Here is an 18,021-nt window from a genome sequence, read left to right as displayed (position 1 = left end):
ATTTTTTATGAAACAGTTAAAATTAAAGGAACTATTTTACTAAATGGCAAAAATTAACATGAAAAATGTCCCATAAACAAACATACTATGGTTAAAAATACTCAACAATAAGGAACCTTTTTCTGGTTCACGGTAAGTGGAAAATACTTCAAAGCATAAAAATTAACTAATTTTACTAATCCTTCCTTTTTCTTGCTCTAACAAACATGCTGGAACAAGAAAAAATAGAGTTGATAAATAGGTATAGGGTGAAAAAGTTTGTGTTAGACAATTAAACAAAAGAGGGCATATGATATTGATGTAGAGTGAGAATCCATAATGTTGTAAAGCGTAGAATTTAAAGGAAAATAGATTTCCCCATCATTTTGAAATAACATAATGCTAGTTTATGATAATATTTTCATGATCTATTAATTAAACTGTTAGAGTTTTTGAAAAAATATGAAAAGATTCTCAGATGTCAAAATCAGTAAATTAAAAGCAGTGTTGGTTGATTTTAGCAGAACAAAACATATCCCATGATTACGATTCTTACTATGTAGGTTGATGGAAAATCATTTAATTTCCTGAGTTAGGACATGTCTTTCATGTTCTTTAGGTCTAAAATAAAGGGTATGTTTAATTTGTCCAATATAAACAGGAACACGCTGACAAGAAATTTACGAAACATCACAACTATTGATACAATCAATTTGGTCTATAAGGTTATTATTTTCATTAACAGGAGAGAAAATGACTTAAACTAAAGTTGGTTTATTATTTTAATTATTTAGGGAATGAATCGGTAAAGCATATCAAATTATCAATGGAATTTCACTACATAAAAATCTTCTTGCTGATAACAATAACTGGGTATTTGCCGAATTTAAGGTCAATATGGTTTTGTGAATATTTGCTTACAGATATCCTCAAGGGGACGTTATAATACGATGGGAGAAGCAATTCATAGCAAATTCTGCTTTACTTAAATCAATAGTGATTTGAAATTTTGGTGAATGAAAAAATGAATTCAAATAAACTATGAAGTTTCAAATCCTGAAATGTTTGTTATACAAAATTTCAAAATACAAACAAATTATGACAGGATTACTTCCCATCTTGCCATAAATTGTTTGCATTTTAATATTTCGAAAAAAAATTTCAGAATTCGAAACTTCGTAGTTAACTTTTAGTAATTTGGAATGAAGAGTTCTCTCTTAAGGCTTGGTTTCTTAGGACAGGACGCCGTCAGCTGGAAATCAGCGTTAACCTCTGATTGGTCCATTTGTGAGTTTGATAGTATACGTCATCGAACGCTCATCTTGAACTACAATTGCCGTCCAACTCAACTGCAGTTGGATTACAACGTGACGTTAACCACAGAAGCAATGGCGGACAACATCCAACAGCGCATTGAAATCAGCCAAGATTTTGATTTTGACATTAAACATAGCTTCTTCATTAAACATAGCACTCTTCATTTAGCTCAGCTATAATGTGTTTTTTCTTGGACAAAGTCATTATTTGCTCTCTAAAACACTGGTCGACAATAACAAAATCAATGCAAATTCAAAATAAATATTTGTTTACGTTATTAACGCATGCGCAATGAGAGATAATGTCTGCGTTAGACCGACTGCTCACGCTGAGCTAACAAAAAAGTATTTTTTTGGCGTCAGATCTACGTCAACTTTCCACTGACGCCCAGATAAGGCGCTAGTTCTAAGAAACCAGGTCTTGAGCTAACAAACCAGTATTTTGTTGGCGTCAGCGTGACGTTGACGTCACGCCGACGCCCAGATAAGGCGCTTGTCCTAAGAAACCAGACCTTTAGACGCATTCTTAAGGTTATGTGTTGGAAAATATAAAGAAAATCACATTGACAATAAATTTGGTTATCACCAACAATTGTTGACAACAATAGGAGCTTTAAGTGTGAAATTCGATTGATAATTTGGTATCCTAACTCTCTTAATTATTCCCTAACAAAGTAATTCAGTAACTAATATGAATCAACTTCATTATTCATATTCAACTAATATGATATTCGTTGAATCAACTTCATTATTCATATTCAACTAATATGATATTCGTTGAATCAACTTCATTCAAGCATTATCGTTACTGCGATATTTTTGTTGGAAATTTGAAAACTTGAATAACATCTCTCTGGAAGCCGTGAAGACTTAGAGGATAGAGCGTTGAAACGAGTCAAGCTTTATTAAGAAGCGGTTTGTTGTTTAAAAAAACACATCTATTTAGCAACCACACAAGTATCAAAATTAAAGTACCCATAACGGGTTTGTATAAACCTTGCAAAAAAATATAGAAAAACCCATGACGGGTTAGTATAAACCTTGAAACAAAAATATAGAAAAACCCATAACGGGTTAGTATAAACCTTGCAAAAAAAATATAGAAAACCCCATAACGGGTTAGTATAAACCTTGCAAAAAAAATATAGAAAAACCCATAACGGGTTAGTATAAACCTTGCAACAACAAAAATATAGGAAAACCCATAACGGGTTAGTATAAACCTTACAAAAAAATACAGAAAAACCCATAACGGGTTAGTATAAACCTTGCAAAAAAAATATAGAAAAACCCATAACGGGTTAGTATAAACCTTGCAAAAAAATATAGAAAAACCCATAACGGGGTAGTATAATCCTTGCAAAAAAATATAGAAAAACCCATAACGGGTTAGTATAAACCTTGCAACAACAAAAATATAGAAAAACCCATAACGGGTTAGTATAATCCTTGCAAAAAAATATAGAAAAACCCATAACGGGTTAGTATAAGCCTTGCAACAACAAAAATATAGAAAAACCCATAACGGGTAAGTATAAACCTTGCAACAACAAAAAATATAGAAAAACCCATAACGGGTTAGTATAAACCTTGCAACAAAAAAAAAATATAGAAAAACCCATAACGGGTTAGTATAAACTTTGCAACAAAAAAAATATAGAAAAACCCATAACGGGTTAGTATAAACCTTGCAACAAAAAAAATATAGAAAAACCCATAACGAGTCAGTATAAACCTCAAACAAAAAAAACAAAAAACATCAACATAACATCTCAGAAATCAACAATTCTCTGATGTTCCATAAAAATCTCGTGCTTTTATTTTTTTCCATCTTGTTATATCTTTTGTATCTTTTATTAATGCTCTTGCTAGCCAGATACTTTTTAAATATTTTTAGACTTCATAACTCCTCCCCCCTTGAAAGAACTTTTCCAGAGAAAGCAAAAGAAAAGTTATTTATGAACTTATTTGTGTACTTCTTTAAACTTCAGGTTGAAACCAATGCATTATGTAACAATCAAAATCTTTTAAAACTAAATTTTCCAAATGTCAAATTAAATACCTTGTACAATTAGAAGTGATGTACAATATTTAACTTTACTAAATTACTTTTAGACTCTTGCAGTAAACATTAGAGGATAATTCACTTGTAACAAAATTTAGATGTCGAAACAAACATTGAAAATAAAATTAAAATGCTACTAAATACTATAATTAAACTTCACAAAAAATAAATACAAAGAAGTATAACTCTTTACATATACACAACAATATCTAAAGACTGAAGCTAACTAGATCTTTTTTTAAATCAAAATACTCATTTTTATCTCGATGTCACTAGTTTTAAAACCAAACAAAATGCTTAAAATTTTTCAACTTCCCATAATTAGATCCTAACTCAATTTTATTAATATTTACATGCATAATTTAGGAACACTAGCACTTTTCTCTACAATCATATTCGTTTAACACCTATTATTCATTTCCAAGTATAATAATTTTAAACACTTTATTTAATTAAGCTTAATTAGTTCAATTTCAAAAAATTTCGATACATTTTTCTTTTATACTTCCAGCTTAATTTAAAACTTAAATTTAAATCAAACTCTTATAGCAGACTAATTTCTTTGCTAGTTAACTGTTTTTAAAAGTGAATCATACATATGAATAAACAAATAAGACTTAACTGCACATAACATCACAACATAATATTTACAATTATCTTTAAAACAAAGCAAAAGAATTAAAATCTTACTATTTAAATGAAAATTGCTCGAAGAGAAATAATTAACAAAATCTTTCCTGAATAATATTTTAAACTGTTTTAGTTTTCTAGTTTAATAGCAATTAACTTAAGTTTTAAAAATCGTTATATTTTTTTGGCGATTAAGGATTATATTTTCAGTATTATTTTTATTTTTATTCTGATGAGGTTAGTCTAATGTGGGGTAATTGGCAAATTTCGTAATCCCATGACTTCTGTTGTAGATTTTAATATTCTTTCACCAGTTTTTGGCATTATCTTTAGTAAAGGCGTGGCTTTGTTTTCGGAATCAGGTCCCAAATTAAGAATGTTCTTTTCTTTGTCAAGTCCGGTCTATAAAGGAATGTTTATCATATTTTACAATATTTTTTTATTGAAGTTATACTTCTTATGCGACTTCCAACAAAGTTGCGTTAAACGTTTAACGCTGCATTTTTATTTTCCGGGAAATCACGTGGTAGGATCCAGTTTTCCATATTGTTTTGGTTCTCACTAACATAAAAATAATAAAAGTCATAAAAGTATTGTTTTTCTATAAATATTTTTTTAGTTTTTTTGATACACATATAATTTAATAGGGTAGTATTTTTTATTTTCAAATTTAGTGGATAACAATTGTAAAAAATGAGTGAAAACAATCCCACGGACAATGCGACGGATTTAAGGTTATGTGATGGTACGTCTCTTGTGAATATCAATTGATTGTTAGGTTTTCTCTTCTGAAATTACATTATAACGCATTCACATACATTATTAATACAAATACATTTTCCAGGGCGAGACGATGAGGCAACCACAAGCACTTCCACTGGTTCAAGAGGTCCACGAGGGAAGAATGCGCAATATTACCCTGATTACAGAGCACGGAAGCGAGCGGAGCAGGAAAAAGAGTCGTTGAATAGAACTAGTGGTCCTTCTACGACTGCTGATTCTTCTACAATTAACGTCGCAGGTTGAGAAGTTTAACTTCTTCCGTGCGGAGGGACTCCACGCACTATTTTCTTTTTTTTAGAAATATGGTTTCTTTGTATTTCTCTCCGATTTTTCTTTTTTTTATTTTCATTCTTCCAGATTTCTAATTCCAAGATCCCATTTCACGAATTATCTCCAACTTCTCTTTCTTTATCGCCCCAATTCTTTTTTTAAACGTCCAGTTCCACTGATTAATTTTCTGGCAAGTTTTACCAATTCTGCCAAGTACACTGGATTTCTGCTTCTTGCGCCAATGATTGAAATTTTCTTTCAATATTACTTTATTAAAACTGTAAATTTTCCAATATGGCAGATATCTTTTGTACTTTTACTTGTTCTCTTTGGTACGATGATCAAAATTACATTTTGGTTCTTAAAGTTCTACTTCTTACTTTTATCCGTAAAGACTTTAACTTTCCGCGAAATCTATTCTGATTTTGTTTCAATTGTGTATCAATAAATTTGTGATCAAGAATATTTGACAACTCTTTTAGTTTAACTTTTTGCATAACGCTAATTCGATCAGAGTACTGTTTTTCTTTTCTTTTTGTCATTGATTTTTCGCTATTTGGTTATTTTCTGGGCACTTCCATTTTTCACAAAGTTCTTCTTATGAAAGTGTTTTACTTGTTTAGCATTGGCTGCCGTTTTCTTTTTCGAACAAAATTGTTCATTCCTAGAAGACAAGTTAACCACTTCGGTTTCAATTTTATTTTAGGGAATTCAATACTCTTTTACTCGAAAATCTTTTCCGTTTCTCTGTGACTAATGCCTTTTTTCCCATTTTGTCACCATCAATCTCTGGCAAAATGTTGCTCAATCTTCATCATTTCTTACATGACTGCCATTTTAAACAAATTGGATAAATTGGTATCCTCAAATTTGAAATAAGAGTGAAAACTAAAATTAATCAAAGTCAAGGATCAAAAGATAAATAAGGCAATGTCATGCTATATCCAGATACAAGCATAGTATTTGACACAGTAATATGATGTTTCTGTTACCGGCAAAGTATGAAATCCGGCATTGTATAGAATGCCCAGACATTGTATAGAATGCCTAAAATTAACCAGAAAAGTATGAAATGATTTATATTTCACGTATTGCCTAGGCATTCTATAGAATGCTAAATGAGAAACCGGCAAAGTATAAAATACATCTCCGATTCGTCAAAATGTTATTTAAAAATGACAAATTCAAAACGTCATCAGATTTGATATTAATTTATTCGTGGATATAATTACACTTATTCAATATTTTAATACTTACTGACGATAGATTACATTTATTCGATATTTTAATATTTACTGACGATAGATTAGATTAGAAAGACGATAGATTAGACGGTGTTTGGAGTATCGGACAAATATATACCGGGATATAGCACTTGACTTTAAAAAAACATCAGTGTATGGTATACCGCTCAAATATATACCGGGCAATGGCACTTGACCTTAAAACAACATCAGTGTAGGGTATACCGTGCAAATGTATACCGGGCAATGGTACTTAACCTTAAAAAAACATCAAGGTAGGATATACCGGGCAACTGTATACCTGGCAGTGGCACTAGACCTAGTATATCTTTCGGACATTTACCAAAGATCTAGTCATACTAGATCTAGTTAAGTGCCATTGCCCGGTATACATTTCCCCGGTATATCCTACACTGATGTTTTTTTAAGGTCAATTGACCTTAAAAAAATATACCTGAGGAAATGGAACCAATTACTAAAGTAAATAAGAAAGTAATTATTGACTGGGATGAAAATATTTTCAAATAAGTGCCTAATTGGAGTTCTCCAAGTTTCGAGGCGTATAAAATAAGAAGAAATAGAGCATATTTTAGTAAGGAATTCGAAAAATTTGATGAAAACATTGTGGAAAGTGTTCGAAATATTTTTATGGAGGATCGGAAGGAACATCAACAAATAGTAGGAGATGAAAAAGTTGTGATGTTGGAAGTTAGTCCATGTGTAATAAACACTGAATTAGAAAGTGCAGTACCCAAAGTCAAATTGTTCGACGGAGTTTCTAGAGAGATAGTAAAGGTGGTAGAAGAAAAGGAATGTCAAGTCATCCAAGAAAAAGTTGAGAGGAAAAATGCACAAAAAGCTGATTGCCAAGTCAATTGGGTCAGTTTTATGGTAGAAACTGTATAAGAAATAACACTGCTAAAGCGCTGGAAAGAAGCACCATATGTAGATACTTTTTAGACGAAAAATTGTGAAATGGTTTTGTGGTTGAAAATGAGAAAGTTTGGCAGAAAGAAGAAAGAAATGCAAGAATTGAGAGGATTTCGGACTTAAAATCTAGTAAAAATCATGTTACTACTGAATCATCAGTGTCATAAGTACACTTTGCGTAATGGGACAATCTACTCTTTTATTTAAATCCTTAGTTGGTGAGACTATTATTCTTTTGGAAGTCAACTGGCTACTTAGAGAATTACTCTTGGTAACATTTACAGACTTAGTGCCACTTAATTAACCAATATTATGCCAACTTGACTCTGCGTCCTTCATTATAGGAATTTGATACTTTTCCGGAAACATTTGGCGATATATTTTTACAGTCAGATTGGAGGTTACTACGTTTCCAACTTCTATCACAATTTTCTTCCAAATCTCGATGTCTACAGTATATCTTAAAGTGTCCTATTTCACAACAATTGACGCATCCGAGTTCAGATCTTCATTTTTTCCCAACACTAGGCGAATTCTATTTCTCGTTAATTTGAGGGAGAGCCTTGTTTCTCGCCAAGTTGTGATCGCGGTTGATCGCCAAGCTGGGCGATGTTGAAACCCAATAGTAATCCTGATTGGTTTAGATTTTAGCGTTATTTTTAAATGTTCAACGGTATATGTAGTTTCAGAGGTCCGTTAGTTCTACGTTGGATACCGGCTGGTAAGGTTACTTTTGAATCTGGTCAATAAGATCGAAGCTATGTGGGCAGTCATAGAAAGGGATTTAAGAAAAAAATTTCACCTCTAGTCCGGTATTACAGACGCCATTTTCTATTCGTATTTTGTCGAATTTATGCGGCGATGGAGGGGGATTCTATTCATGATTATTCAAATTTAGACAGTATCTAACTGATATTAGATAATTCTGCGCACCTAAATTTCGACTCAAAATGCATTTTATTGGGTTTATTAATTTTGCTTAGATTGGGTTCATTGTAACTTTATAAAGTTTCGGCCGATGTTTTGCTGAAATTTTCCAATGTTTTATTGAAATATCGCTTAATTTTGACCGCCATCCCTGTTACCACGGTATTCCGCGCTAACAGGAATAGTGCCAAACATAAGTCGCCAATTTCGCCAAGAGGCACCCTCAAGTATATTTTTCCCAATTTTTCTAACAGGCAATTTTTAATACAGGGAATATCTTGTGGATCTAACTGAAAATTGATAACATGATTTTTTTAAAGTAATCCTAATCATCGTCATAAATTTCGAGCCTTTCAACAAGAATAAGTAGTAAAACACACGGAAACCAAAGATCAAAATTCACCCCAAATCTCTTCGCTTTGCGTTCAAAGAGTTCGAAGTACCGTCGAGTTCCACATTTTTTGGCATCAATTTTAAACATCTCATTCACCAATTTTACAGTCGATTCAGAATTAGATACAATTGGCTCAAAGGCTTACTTCTATTCAGTTTTTCATCGTTCCTAGATTTAGATTCAGATTTTTAGCAATATCTTTTCCTACAATAATTTGCATAAAGATCACCTTTTTTCTTTTTATACAGGTAATCCATAAAGATAGTTCTCGCACACTCTTGTCTTGAAACTTAAAACATTTCTGGAACGGATATCGAGCTGCTACCAATTAAATATAGCTGTAACGAGTCAAGCTTTACTAAGAAACAGTTCTTTCTTTTTTTTGTAAATCAACAACTCTCAGATGTTCCATAAAAATCATGTGCTTTTATTTTTTTATATCTCGTTACTTTTTCTGTCTCTTTTATTCATGCTTTTATTAACCAGATACTTTTATTATTATTTTTAGACTTTATAGTGTTTACCTCCCAATGAGGTGCCCCAGTGGTGGCTGATTGATACGAATTCTGCCTTCGGCTTGCACGGACGACATTGCTGCTGTAAAATATCCTCAGAAATAGAGTGATCATGGGTTAGAATTCCCTTGAACTGGGGCTAACCATGGGAGGTTTTCGTGGTTTTTTCTCCATATAACGTAAATACGGGTTAGCTCCATCCAAAATCCTCCACGAAGGCTTGTAGACCCAATGCTTGATCCAGGAGTTCAAATGTTTTCTGGGTTGAGTTTAAAATTGCAAGGTTATGGTGTTTAAAATTGATGATCAGAATTGGTTCAACTGTTCATCGTTGATTATAAAATAAAGTAGAAGATCTGTCTGGTTGCAATATTCAGTAACAGTTTTCTATCAGACGATTACCACTTAAAAAAATAGGACCACTATGTTACCCTAAGTTATTAAATTTTCTTTCAAAATTTAATTTGTTTATTAAAAAATTGCAGTCTCATCAATTTCAGGTTTTATTCATATGCAGTACGCAACAAGTGAACAAATAATTTAAAGATTAAATTGCAACAGAAAAGGAAACAAATTATTATGAATTGGGTATATACTATAGCCTACGTCACAGATCGTGTTATTCCTACTAAATTTAACTAGTAAACAGCATTTTCTGCGAACCTGATTTCTAGCAACAAGTAAAAGCATCAAACGAAGTGTCTTGTTATAAGTCGCTACTCGCCAGGTTGGAATTGTATTAGTCTAGTTCCTTTGGAAATAATTTATATTGTTGTTTTACCGAAGTTTATGAATTTAGAAGGCATATTTAAAACTCAGTTTATTAATTAAACTAAAAGGTAAATGTTATTCCTAGTAAGTGGAAGTAGCTGTGTTTTTTTCATATTATACCCAATTGTAAAATAATTTTATTTAATTAAGACTTAAACATATATATATATATATATATATATATATATATATATATATATATATATATATATATATATATATATATATATATATATATATATATATATATATATATATATATATATATATATATATATATATATATATATATATATATATATATATATATATATATTGTTGTTGTTGTTAATTTACGTCGCACTAGAGCTGCACAATGGGCTATTGGCGACGGTCTGGGAAACATCCCGGAGGATGATCCGAAGACATGCCATCACAATTTTGATCCTCTGCGGAGGGGATGGCACCCCCGCTTCGGTAGCCCGAAAAAATAATTCGGTAAAAAATAACACAAACAACAGTTTTATAAAATAAAAAATATATATATATAATCTTTTTATCAGCCTACACGATTATATCCGTAAAACAGAGTGCTTTCTGATATTGTATCAATAAAGCCAAAGCAAAATATATTAATACAATAGTGTTAGGGGCACTCAAAATATTTTTTATAAAAATTACAACAAGTAAAATAGAACACAAAAAGTAAAAATAGCATGTAAAAACAGAAAATAAAATAAAAGAAAAGAAAAAGAAAAAACAGTATAAAACTGGACTATAAAGCGAGTAGCGAAATCAGATCAACTTACACGGACGGAAATTTTTCAAGAATGATTTAAAAATGTTTTCGCAGAAAGATTGCCAGATTACAAAATATGAAAACAAAAGCGCAAATTGAGTGTAACAAGAGGGTTTTAAAGTGTCGTTCTTACTGCACTGCTGAAGTGATTTGTTATTCTGTGCATTGATTTGTTAGTTACCAAGTATGGGCCCGAAATGGATGTGCGCAAGGTAATATTATACTGGATAATTTTAAAAATTGACCATAAATAGTTTTAGAAAATAGATGTTTATTTAAGAAAAAATTTAAAATAGAAAAGAGAAACATAAATTGCCTGTTTTGCAAATAATTTTAGCCACGGATTTGCACGAAATGGATTAGCACATGGAAAAATTATATAAATTATCAAAGAAAAATTTTTTAATAGATAATTTTAGCACGGATTTGCCCGAAATGGATTTGCACATGGAAAAATTAACAAATAAAAAATTTTAGTAGATAATTTTAGCCACGGATTTGACCGAAATTGATTTGCACATGGAGAAATTGTATAAATTAATAAAGAAATTTTTAGCAAACCATTTTACCCACGAATTTGCCCGAAATGGATTTGCACATGGAAAAATTGTATTGATTAAGAAAGGAAATTATTTAGTAAAGGAATTTTTGCTAAATAATTTTAACCATGGATTTGCCCGAAATGGATTTGCACATGGAAAAATTATACAAATTAACAAAGAAATTATTTAGTAAATAATTTTGGCAATGGATTTACCCGAAATGGATTTGCACATGGGAAAATTATAAGAAATAAAAAAAAAATGTTTTGTAAATATATCCACAAAATATACGATTAATTCAATGATTTTATGTAAAATTTTACTACTTTAGTTGGGTATCCATTGTTTTTTTATCAAAGTTTGAAAGAGTTGATCGATTTGTTTTCAGCATAAATAAATATTACTACATATCTTTTAATTCTGTTCATTTCTTTAAAAGTGGTATTTAAATAGATGTTCATAGAAACATGAGAATTCCAAGTAATTAGTTTATTAATATTAAAATTAAAATCCTTTCTTTTATCGCATAAATCAACAAAGCAGTTATTTTCAACTTTTATAATACCCAAATCCAAAAAATTGAAATTAATATTACCATCATGATTACGAAGTAAGATTAATTCCTGAGGGTATATATCACTCAATAAAATAGTAAAATCTTGGAAACTAAAGATAATTAAGTCATCAATATATCTAAAAACAAATTTAATACTAAGAGTATAATTTTTTTCATAATAATGCAAAAGTAAGTTAGCTGAGAGAGATGAATAATTAGAATCTTGTGTTATTCCATTAATTTGAAGAAAAATATCCTTTCCATTGTAAAGATAATTGCTAAAAAGACAAAAATTAATCAGAATTTCCCAATAATCAAAATCTCAACAAAGGATATTTTTAAAATCATAGTAATAATTCAAAAGGATATCTTTTAGTTTAGAAAGGGGAATGCTATTGAAAAGGTCCTGGAAATCAAAAGTCGCAATAGAATTAATTTTATTATGTTTAATGAAATCTAAATTCGGTTGATTATTATTGATAATCCAAGAGAAACCTTCTTTAGTAATATTGTTAATAATCTTATTTAAGTAATTAGAGAAAATGGTGCTAGGTTTAGTTAAATAAGTATTAGACCCACATGTGATAGTTCTAAATTTTACAGGAATTTTATGAAATTTAGGACTGATAATTAAGTAAGGAAATTGTATATTGCTAATTTTAATTTTTAATCTCTTGTAAAAAGCTAAAATTTTTTTAATGACAATATTATTATTGAAATTACTAAGTTCAAAATTTTTACTATTTTTTAATTCCGTATTTAAAAGTTCAGCATACAATTTTTTACAGAATATAGCATAATTATTGTTAGCTTTGTCTATGGGAGTAATTACAAAATTTTTTTGAAATTACTTAATTGATTGAACAATATTAGAAAAATTTGTTGAATTGTTATTCTTATTTAAATTATCCTTATTATTGAAAATAAAGTTTTTAAAGTAATAATAAAATCCCCATTTCCATTCTGTTAGCATACCTAAAGGTAAAGAGAATCTATTTGATATCTTTAAACAAAAACTATTGAGATCATTAAGAAAGTATTTTAGAATTTTATTGACTGATATATGGTAAATGGGCCTAAATTTTGTGCCTTTTATCATTAAATTCCTAAGTTCCAAGTTTTCTATAATATTTAATTTACCAGTAATAATATGTTTATGATGTTTATCAATAAAATCAAAATATTTATCCTCCTCACAGTGACATTCATAATCGGATATATTAATACTCCGTAAATTTTTGCTTACATCATTATAGTTAAATATGGTTCTACCAAGAGATTTGTTATATTTAAAACTTTTAATTATGTTAAAATCTTTTAATGGAAATAAAGCTTTAAAATTTTCAAAAATATTGTGAAATTTGATCTTATCGAAAATAGGATTTTGAAGTTAATAATGAAATATAAATTATCTAAACTTTTCTTTTCATTAGGCGAAATTTTGCTCATTTTGGCTTTTATAAGATCGAAACAAAGAATTTTGAAATGTAAATTAATGAAAGAAAAGTTGATAATAAGATTGCAGAACTTATATACTTCATAATTCTAAAGGAAGAAGACAAAATCTTTAATTGGTTTAATGCTATATTGTTTATTAAAGTCTTTTTCCATATTAGAAAGAAAATTTATAATTAATTTGTCACTATTAAGAAAGTTTCTATTACTTCTTGAGCCCCGTTTACCTCGATTTGTACGCTTATCTTTAATATGAAAAAGTGAATAAGTTGATGACTTATTGTATATATATATATATATATATATATATATATATATATATATATATATATATATATATATATATATATATATATATATATATATATATATATATATATATATATATATATATATATATATATATATATATATATATATATATATATATATATGAAAGGGTAGCAGTCATGGTGAGTGATGTTAGGCCACGCAGATAGCAGTTGGAAGGCAAAAAATATTTTATTAACTTCACATAGCATATTTAAGACATTTTCTAGGAAAGGCGGAGCTCAAAATCCCACTCAAAAACTGTGTGCTTAAGTTTTTATCTTAGGGAAAGTAGCAAAGGAATTTCCCTCTATTTTGTTATATTTGAGGGGAAAAGGGAAGTGATAAGGATTACTATTGGTTTATGAAAGAAATCTAACGTTTCCCACACAGAGCATAGGGAGATATGTCCTGCTCTTAATTAAATGCATAGTTGAGCCAAAAATAGATTTAAGAACAGGATGTGGCTTTTAAAAGTGTGAGAAAGAATTTGGAATAGAATAATTAATTAGTAATAAAGTAGGAGTTGTTTTGTAGCAAAGAAACTAACATAAAAAGATTAATAAAAGCTTTTTATGTTACATCCTCCTCGCCGAAAAATTTTGACTAATATCTAAAAATTTTTAAAATTATCCCTTTGCAAAACTTTCCTTATGATGACACAATTAAAAAATTTAATACTAATATTTGTAATATCAACAAGATATAAAGTAACATGAATTATAATGAAAAAAAAACACATTTGCACACTATGTAAAAAAAAATTTCATACAGTGATAGAGGAAGAAAAAAAAATTTGAACTAGCGCTACTATCGAAATGAAGTGTTAGATCTCCATTTTCAAAAATTTTTTGTGATTAAGTTTTTTCAGTCCTTCTTTATAATCACAGTAAATAAAGTTATTCCTCATACTAACACAATTAAAATAAACTTTTCACTTAAAACAAGAAAATCTATAAAAATTTCCTAAAAGATGTAAATATTCATATTCAATAACAAGAAAGATACAAAAATATGAAAATGCAAGTGATATGAGATATAAAAATACAAATTGACACTTTTTATCAAAAAAATTTTCAATATAAAATGTAAAAATTTTTTTGACACAATGGTCTTTAATCTGAAGTTTAAGACTTCAGTATTTTTATTTCAATGAGATAATAAAAAGTTTGACACTTGGTCTTTAATCTGAAGTTTAAGACTTCAGTGTTATTAGGGGAAATTGTTTTGTTGGATTAGGGGCTGTATTCCCCAAAAGGAGGAAAACAGTCCCTATTCTCAACAATAATGTGCTGGAAGATCCTAGATTCAACAAGATGCATAAGTATTTATTTTTTTGGTTTTCACCACAGAGAAAAACTACCATCGCCCCATATCCTACTAGATTTGGGTAAACATTGAACTTGAAGAAAATTTGAAAAGTCGGATCTTCCAGAAAAAAGGGGACCACATGTTCCATTGAACCATGTGTATTAATGTCATATTTGGTATTTATAATTTTATTTTCATGAAACAAAAAAAAATTGACACTGGTAAATTTGATGGTTATTTTACCCTTTGAGGTTCAACTTTTATTGTCTCTATATACTATTTATTTTTAGCAAAAATATCTGAGAAATTTCTTAAAATTTCTGAAGCTGGAAATTTTTTTCATTATCTTGAATTTGCATAATTCCGTCAACATGATTTTGACAATGCGGCCCCACATTATCACAATCAGTCTCAAGAACACTTGAAAATTCAAGATTTTTTCAGTTTTGCTATTTAAATCTTTATTTTCAGTCTATCTTTTGTTTTATTTTTCTTTAAACTCACTTTGTTAACATTTTTCTTTTTACTATTCTTTTTTTTTATGCCCACATTTTTATTTTCTTCCTTTCTTTTTGTTTTTCTTTTCTATCTACTTTCTTTTTCGATTTTTTTATTGCAAACATTAACCAGGATTTCAGGAAAAAAATGTGTGAGAACAAATTGCTTTTACCAGAAAAGGTGATCAGTCTTCTCAGAATTTACATTACAACCCGTTTAACACAATTCATTATTAACTGAAATCCAAAACAAAGCTTTCAAATTCAATATGGTATCAGGTAAATCAGTTTTTTAAAATTTGACTGACCTAGCTATTTTCCTTATTTTTAATTTGAATTGCAAGTTAGGTTAATTTGCAAATTACTTTTTGTTTGTTTTCATCTATCTTTTTTTTTCTTCTTTTTGGACACATAATTTTTCGAAAATATTTGTTGGGTTTATTTTTAAAGTACCACCTGTGTTAGTATTTAACAAGATAGTTTTCTTAGTCACCATCGGGTAGTTGTTACTTTTATTATTTTTTATTTTGAATGTATTTTGAGTGTATCCGGATACTATACATTGTCAATTCGTGGTTTGATCACTTTATGTTGGATTTGACTGATTTGATTGTTGGATCTCTAATAAATTTGATCTGTTAATGGAAATGCCTGAACCTTCTCTGAGTCTAACTTCATTTAAATTCTAATTTTGAAAAATTTTGTATTGATTTTCAAAATTATTTGTTGCACTATTTTTGATTACCATCTTTAATTTGTAATTTTTGCCACTCCGCATTCAAATAACCAAAATAAATTTCATTAACTAAATGTAACATTTAGAAGGAAAAAAATTTAAATTTATGAATAGCACATATTTTGCTTTCTTAAACACCATAATAAAATAAAAATTTAAATTTCACTTCTACAATCAATATAATATACACTGTGATATATAATGCAGTATAAAAAGTGATTCCTTAAATAATAATTAAAACTATAATCATACTGAACTAAAAGTGAAAAAAAAAATATGTGATAGCACTAAAATTTAATATCATTATTTAATGTAAGCAAATAATATGATAAACCGTTGAATAATGGCATCCATAAATGGAACTATTTTTAAAATATAAATATTAATAGATAAATATAATATTACCGGAATAAATATTTGGAACAATAAACATAAAATTATATGTTCCTATTTCAATATATGAGCGTAAATGATTCAAAAGTATTCACGTTTAAAAACTTATACTTTTGAGAGTAAATACCAATCACATCTGTAATTAATCACCAATAAATCACTTCGAATATTTGATGAATCACGCGCACACGCGAGCGGAATCATAGCTACCACTTGAGATCACATTTTTGGTCATCTTCCGTTCAAGGAAACACAGAACACTCGAGAAAATCGCCAGAAAACGAAATCAATTCGATCATATGCTGAACCTTTATCAATCCTCAATGAGACCGACAAGCAGCAAGCAAGTAGGGCAACACAGCAAGCACTTGCTGTAAATCCGCAAGAAGCTAATTGTTGATGGTAACACACGGTAGGCGAAAACGAAACCAAAACAGCGAAGACATCAATTCTTTAACGGCGATTCCGGTACAACGGCGTAGAGGCAATGTCTGGACCCATTATGAAGGAAAGTCCCGAAATTCTCATTCTTTTAGTCAGGATATCTGTTTCACGAGCAACGCCGGCATCTCCTAAAACTTCATTCCATTATTTTCTTCTTTCCTTTTATATTTATATATTTTTTACTTATTTGAAAAAAGCATTTTTTTTTTTAATGGAACCAGTGAAAAAAAAAGTGCCAAACCAACTGCAAAATTTATCCTGCAAGGCCTGAAAGGGTAGCAGTCATGGTGAGTGATGTTAGGCCACGCAGATAGCAGTTGGAAGGCAAAAAATATTTTATTAACTTCACATAGTATATTTAAGACATTTTCTAGCAAAGGCGGAGCTCAAAATCCCACTCAAAAACTGTGTGCTTAAGTTTTTATCTTAGGGAAAGTAGCAAAGGAATTTCCCTCTATCTTGTTATATTTGAGGGGAAAAGGGAAGTGATAAGGATTACTATTGGTTTATGAAAGAAATCTAACGTTTCCCACACAGAGCATAGGGAGATATGTCCTGCTCTTAATTATATGCATAGTTGAGCCAAAAATAGATTTAAGAACAGGATGTGGCTTTTAAAAGTGTGAGAAAGAATTTGGAATAGAATAATTAATTAGTAATAAAGTAGGAGTTGTTTTATAGCAAAGAAACTAACATGAAAAGATTAATAAAAGCTTTTTATGTTACATATATATATATATATATATATATATATATATATATATATATATATATATATATATATATATATATATATATATATATGCGTTATATATATATATATATATATATATATATATATATATATATATATATATATATATATATATATATATATATATATATATATATATATATATATATATATATATATATACTAGCTGACCCGGCAAACGTTGTTTTGCCATATGAATTATTTCTAGAGTATGAAAATATATCTTATTTATTATAAGTGCGTGCGTATGTGGTATATGAGAGTGGAAGAGGCATGGAGCGCTTTGAACGATGGCAAAATGTGAAAATAACAACACACCAAATAATAATTTTTTTAATTTATGTCAACTTTTTTTTATAAATTATATATACAATGAATTCTGAAAATATTAGTCAACAATATTAATCTCTTAGTGCAATGGA

The sequence above is a fragment of the Parasteatoda tepidariorum genome, chromosome 10 (assembly GCF_982258835.1).
Source record: "Parasteatoda tepidariorum strain Cologne lab strain chromosome 10, Ptep-v5.0, whole genome shotgun sequence".
NCBI classification, from domain to species: Eukaryota; Metazoa; Arthropoda; class Arachnida; order Araneae; family Theridiidae; genus Parasteatoda; species Parasteatoda tepidariorum.
Note: the sequence above shows the minus strand (reverse complement) of the source record.